Source organism: Sinocyclocheilus anshuiensis, unplaced genomic scaffold (genome assembly GCF_001515605.1).
Source record: "Sinocyclocheilus anshuiensis isolate Anshui unplaced genomic scaffold, SAMN03320099.WGS_v1.1 scaffold1289, whole genome shotgun sequence".
NCBI classification, from domain to species: Eukaryota; Metazoa; Chordata; class Actinopteri; order Cypriniformes; family Cyprinidae; genus Sinocyclocheilus; species Sinocyclocheilus anshuiensis.
Window position 1 is genome coordinate 588369 of NW_015549731.1, and position 5515 is coordinate 593883.

Genomic DNA, 5515 nt, shown 5'->3' on the forward strand with positions numbered 1-5515 from the left:
ACAGAACTGTTATTCTTCAATTATGCCAAGGTAAATACAGTTTTCAATTCTATGGCACCTTTATTAAATATAAACCCTTTCACACAGTTGATCCCGAAAAAATGGCAGAGTGCCTTCTGTGTGAACGCAAACACGTCCCGTGATTGATCCCAGGAACGATCCTGGATGGGGACCTAGTATCATTGCCGGGCCAGTCCTAGAATGAGCCCTGTGTGAACAAAAGCCAGGACCAATGCTGTAAAGGGTGTGTCATAGTGACCGGGTGTTTTGAAGGCAGATCAACGTTCACAATGAAAAAAATATGTGCAAACTGGAATGAAACAGAGATCAGGGAGCTCCTCACTATCCGTGCTGAAGCTGAGATCGTTCACTAGCTTAGTGAAATGGTACGCGTGACATTACATGTCATATCCAAATGTCACGTGTCTTTACGGAATGTGTGTGAACGCACCCACAGATTCTGGAAAATCATTGGCAGTATGAATGAACCAAAATCACGTGATCCCAGGACAAATCACAGGACACATTAGTAGTATTTATGATTCACGGAATGTCATTTTTTTTGATTGATGACTTTGACATTTGACCCTCCCCCTTAGGGGTTAACCCGATCGTAGCTTTTATGATTCTGAACCCGACTCCGCTGAAACAACTGTCTGTGGTATCGAAGCCCCCGCTGGCTGCAGAGGTGGTGCACAGATCCGATAGGAAGGTCAGGTTGCGATACCCCAACTCCGTGCAGAATTTATCCAACCATTCTTTGTGCAGGTCGGGTGAGTGGGGTTCTCCTGTTGGAATATGGTCGGTAGCATTATCGTCTGTAGACAAGTGGTTGAAAGGAACGTAATCACATTGTGAAGCAGCGTCTTGAGACATGGTGAAAGTGTGATGTGGAAAGGGTTTGACTTACTGCTCTTTATAGTGTCTGTAGTAAATGGGTGGGGTCTGCAACGCGCATGAACTATTGCAAGGACAGCTCTTGGGAGTAAACAGCTGCGTTTTAATTTTGCAGTATCCGTCACGCATGTCAAATGTCAAAGTCATCAATAAAAAAAAATGACATTCCGTGAATCATAAATACTACTACTCACATTATCCATATATTTTCCGGTATCTCTGTGTGAAAGAGGCTTATGTTTCAGTGCACTAGCCAAGCAGTCATGTCTGCATTTGAGTATTTGCATAGAGTGTGTTTCAGGCCTAAGCATGACAGCATCAAGACTTGAATTCAGACTGAATTATGCATCAATAGATTCATGTTCACTTATGCTAATGTTGTTCACATAGAGCACTTGGATTGGTTTGCTTGGTTTGAACAGGGATCTATCAACTGTGTTTTTCTTTTGAGCGTCTGGCAGCTTTGCTGAATCTCCTTTTGCTCCATCCTGATCCAGCTGCAGCTACAAGGACCCATATGGCTTTACTAACACTGAGCGCTAGTGGTCATGTCGGCTGAACGTCTGATTCTAAAGGTCATAAACTGATATAAATTTCTTCCTACAAACCACAGCAGAAGCTTTCAGACCCTGGACAACCTACAGGGTGAATGAAAGTTAATGCTAGTGGTTTCTGCTTTAAATGAACACATGTGTGCTGACATAATCCAGGGCTGCTTATATCAGTCTCACAGTGGTTTCTGTTTGTCATGGTTCTAACATTTAACTACACAGAGGTGAAGCATGGGCTAATGCATAAATATTAATATTTTTAAGTCTGCACGGTTATAATTTCTTCTTGTTTTCTTTCCTACTGAATTGAAGCAACTATTGCATCTGTAATTCTGCTTTGAATTCTATGGCAGCCCTTGATACGGAATTAAAAAAAAATTATTAAAGTGTTTACTCTTGTTGAGAATCATTGGGGACCAAAAAGCCTGGTGACAAACAAGCTAGAATTTCCCCATATTGTATTATAATAATATTTTCCTTTGGTGGTGGATGTAACCTTTATCCCACACTGGCCAAAGTTCATAAACATACTAAAAAAAACATTACAATTTTTGGCCTGATATCATGCTTGCTTGCTCCATATAGTTGCAGAATATGATGATTAATAGTTATTTATGGTCTGCCATATGCCTTTCCAACATTTGGAACAGGTTTCAAAATTACCTTGTAATTGCTGCTTGCTTTTATATTTACTTTTGAATGTTTTGTTGATGTTGTCCAACCACAGGACAGTTCAAGTGAAAAAACTGATGGAAAATAAATTACCATAACAATAATTAGAATGCCAGATATACATTGGTCATACTCAAAAATGAAAACTTTGTCCTCATTTACTCACCCTCATGTTATTTTGTGGAACAGAAACTAGATATTTTAAAATAAATGCTTTCAAACTTTTTACACTTACCAGCTAAATTGAATTTAACAGATTTGTGACCCAAATGAACCAGTTCACTGAAAAGAACCGACTCAAGAACACTCAAATGATTTGTTTACTGATTTGGTTTTGAGTTCGACTTGAACTGCCCAAGATCTACCTCTTCAAAAATTCTACTTTTGAGATCCACAGAAAAAAATTAAAGTATTTTTCCCGTAAGAGCGGGTGCGGCCATTTGTAAATTTTATGGGTCTAGCTTCCGGTGTCATCCGCTTCCAGCTATTTTTAGCTGTACAAAACAGCTTGTTTTGCTGCTTGATATTGCAAACTGGTGTGTCTTACCATATTATTTGAATGTATTATCTTAATTATGAACACACTGATTTGTAGTGCTTTGTTATTTTACTAGCGGCTAATGAACCAGAAGTCTCACACATTCACTGAAAACGGCTTACTTCCACATTGAAAAATAAGGTGGAAATAGATTTAAAATGACACGAGGGTGAGAAAATTATGACAGAAATATAATTTTTGTGTTAACTCTCCCTTTAAAGTAGCTGCTTACTATTGTAGACCACTTTGAAGTCTGCATTCATTGGTGTACTGTAGAAGCTGAAATTATTTTATAAATTATTTTTATGTAGTTAGTGAATTTCATACTCTCCTCACCATGCTTTTTTCGGAGATTTATGAATAATTGCAGCTCTGAATAGTCTCCATGAACTCTTTGTGGTGGTCTGTGTTTATACTGCAAGTTTCCGAGCAGACATTAGGTTTCCCAATAAATTTGTTCGACACAATGATGATAGGGAAACCTGTTATGTGCTCAGGCTTAAAGGACAAACAGCTGGGTTTGGGACTGAGGCCAGTGTCTGAGAGGCTGGTGTTCACTCTATGGCTTCAGTTCCCTCCTACAGGCCTACAGCACTGAATTTGCTCTCCAAAGCCTTTTAAATCTCCTTTTTGTCAATGAAAATGATAGATTTGTAGTTTGCTGTATCCAGGATTCAGAGTAGCTTAAAGTCAGTTATTCTACATATAGGTAAGCCGATACTGGTTTTAAAATGATATTCCGTACAGCCAGTCATATTTCAACAATATCTGATGGTTTTTGGATGGTTTAACCCTGTTAGATTTCAGCAGACTGTGTTTATAACCTCCAGGCACTATCATAGTATGGATATCTTCACCTATTATGACCTGCTGTCTCTAAACGGGACCAGAGTGGCAGACGAACATAAAGCCAGCTTCTGCCTGGAGGACACAGAGTGCCATGAAGGTAAGACAGAGGTCAAAGGCCATATGCTGGACGTGTCTGTATAATGAAGACCAACCCCCGGTTTCACAGACAAGGCTTAAGCCTAGTCCCAGACTAAAATGCATGTCTGAGCTGTTTCATGCATGATGGCGAGGAAAAGCAAGGACGTCTTTGTTGCCGATTGCTCTAAGCACAGCTTGCCTATCGCTCATGTAGGCCGCTGCTGTATTATAAAATACTGAATTTGGCTGCACAGTTGCTGCTAAAAATGACAACAAAGCCAGGAAAGTTTGCAGTTCAGTCACCATGTTATTGTTTACACGTCAAGGACAGGGGCTTCATGCATGTATTATTTTTGAGGGGGCACAAGTGAATGGGGGATGGGTGTATCATGAGATATCTTGATTCTCAAATATGTGTAGTAAATGCATTTTGCACCTTTATAGATCATGTTAGTTGATCTATACCGGGCGATGGGCAAAGTAGACTAGCATTAGTGTAATCTATTAACTACACTTTTTACTTAAGTAGGCCTACCAGATATGGGTGTCATGCCATAAAATATTTTTAATACGATTTACTTTTTTTATTTAACGTGAATTTAATAAAATCATTGATAGTTACTAATTATAACACTTTCATTGTACAGAAAGAGAGCAAAGAGCATTTACATATCTAGTTCAAGCACTCTCAAAAACTCCCATTAAAATCACTGAAGCTGTTTACACTATGAAATTAATAGCTTACAGATTCGTACACACATTTGCACTTTGTTGTTTGCAGCTGATGATATGACACACTGAGCGTTCTAATCACGCCGATGGGATTCTATTAAATATAGAAAATATTAATTGGCTATTTTTTGTCTTTTGGAAGCTGCATTCAAAATCCACTTGGCTCAAAAATCAATCACTTTGAATGGGCATGACGCCTCTATGTGACCCTGGACCACAACACCAGTCTTAAGTCGCTGAGGTATATTTGTAGCAATAGCCAAAAATACATTGTATGGGTCAAAATTATCGCCAGGAAAGTTTGCAGTTCAGTCACCATGTTATTGTTTACACGTCAGGGACAGGGGCTTCATGCATGTATTATTTTTGAGGGGCACAAGTGAATGGGGGATGGGTGTATCATGAGATATCTTGATTCTCAAATATGTGTAGTAAATGCATTTTGCACCTTTATAGATCATGTTAGTTGATCTATACCGGGCAATGGGCAAAGTAGTTACTAAGTTACTAATTATAACACTTTCATTGTACAGAAAGACTGCAAAGAACATTATCATTGACTTCAGTCTAGCCAGAGTTCAAACACTTTAAAAAAACTTCCATTATAATCACTGAAGCTGTTTACACAGTGAAATTAATATCTTACATCATACGCACATCTGCACTTCGTTGTTTCTGATGAGAGAATTAATTCGCCAGAGAGCAGAATTCAAGTCAGCGCGCGCAGTAAACAAAACACCGGTGTTTCAGCGATGACTCATCTGAATGCCTCTGATTGGCCATTGCATTCAAAAGCTCAACAGAATCATGTGTGATGGGTTATAATGAGCAGTGCTGTGAAAACGCGTCTTAGCGCCAGCCAGCGAAGGTAGATTTGAATTTAGCAGCTATGTGCCGCACATCACACCCGTGTGATTGTATCAAATATTAAAAAAAATATTTTCATAATAGGCTATTTTTGGTCTTTTTGAAGCTGCATTCCAAATCCACTTGGTTCGAAAATCTGAGGAGGCACGTGCCCCTTCGGTTTGAATCAGACTGTAAAAAAAGATGGACGACGCGTCTCCTACTCCTTCCACTATAGAAAAGTGAAGCCATAGCATCTCAGTATGGCCGCTGCCATCTTGAGTAAATGACGTCATTTGGAGCCTGAGTCTGCGCAGTAGAGATACGTTTGGAGCCAGAGTCTGCGCAGTAG

General features: G+C 39.4%; 1 pseudogene; it reads left to right on the top strand.

Moving 5' to 3' along the window:
- LOC107660802 (lysyl oxidase homolog 3-like) overlaps positions 1-5515 on the top strand; it is a 52616-nt pseudogene that overhangs the window by 22264 nt on the left and 24837 nt on the right.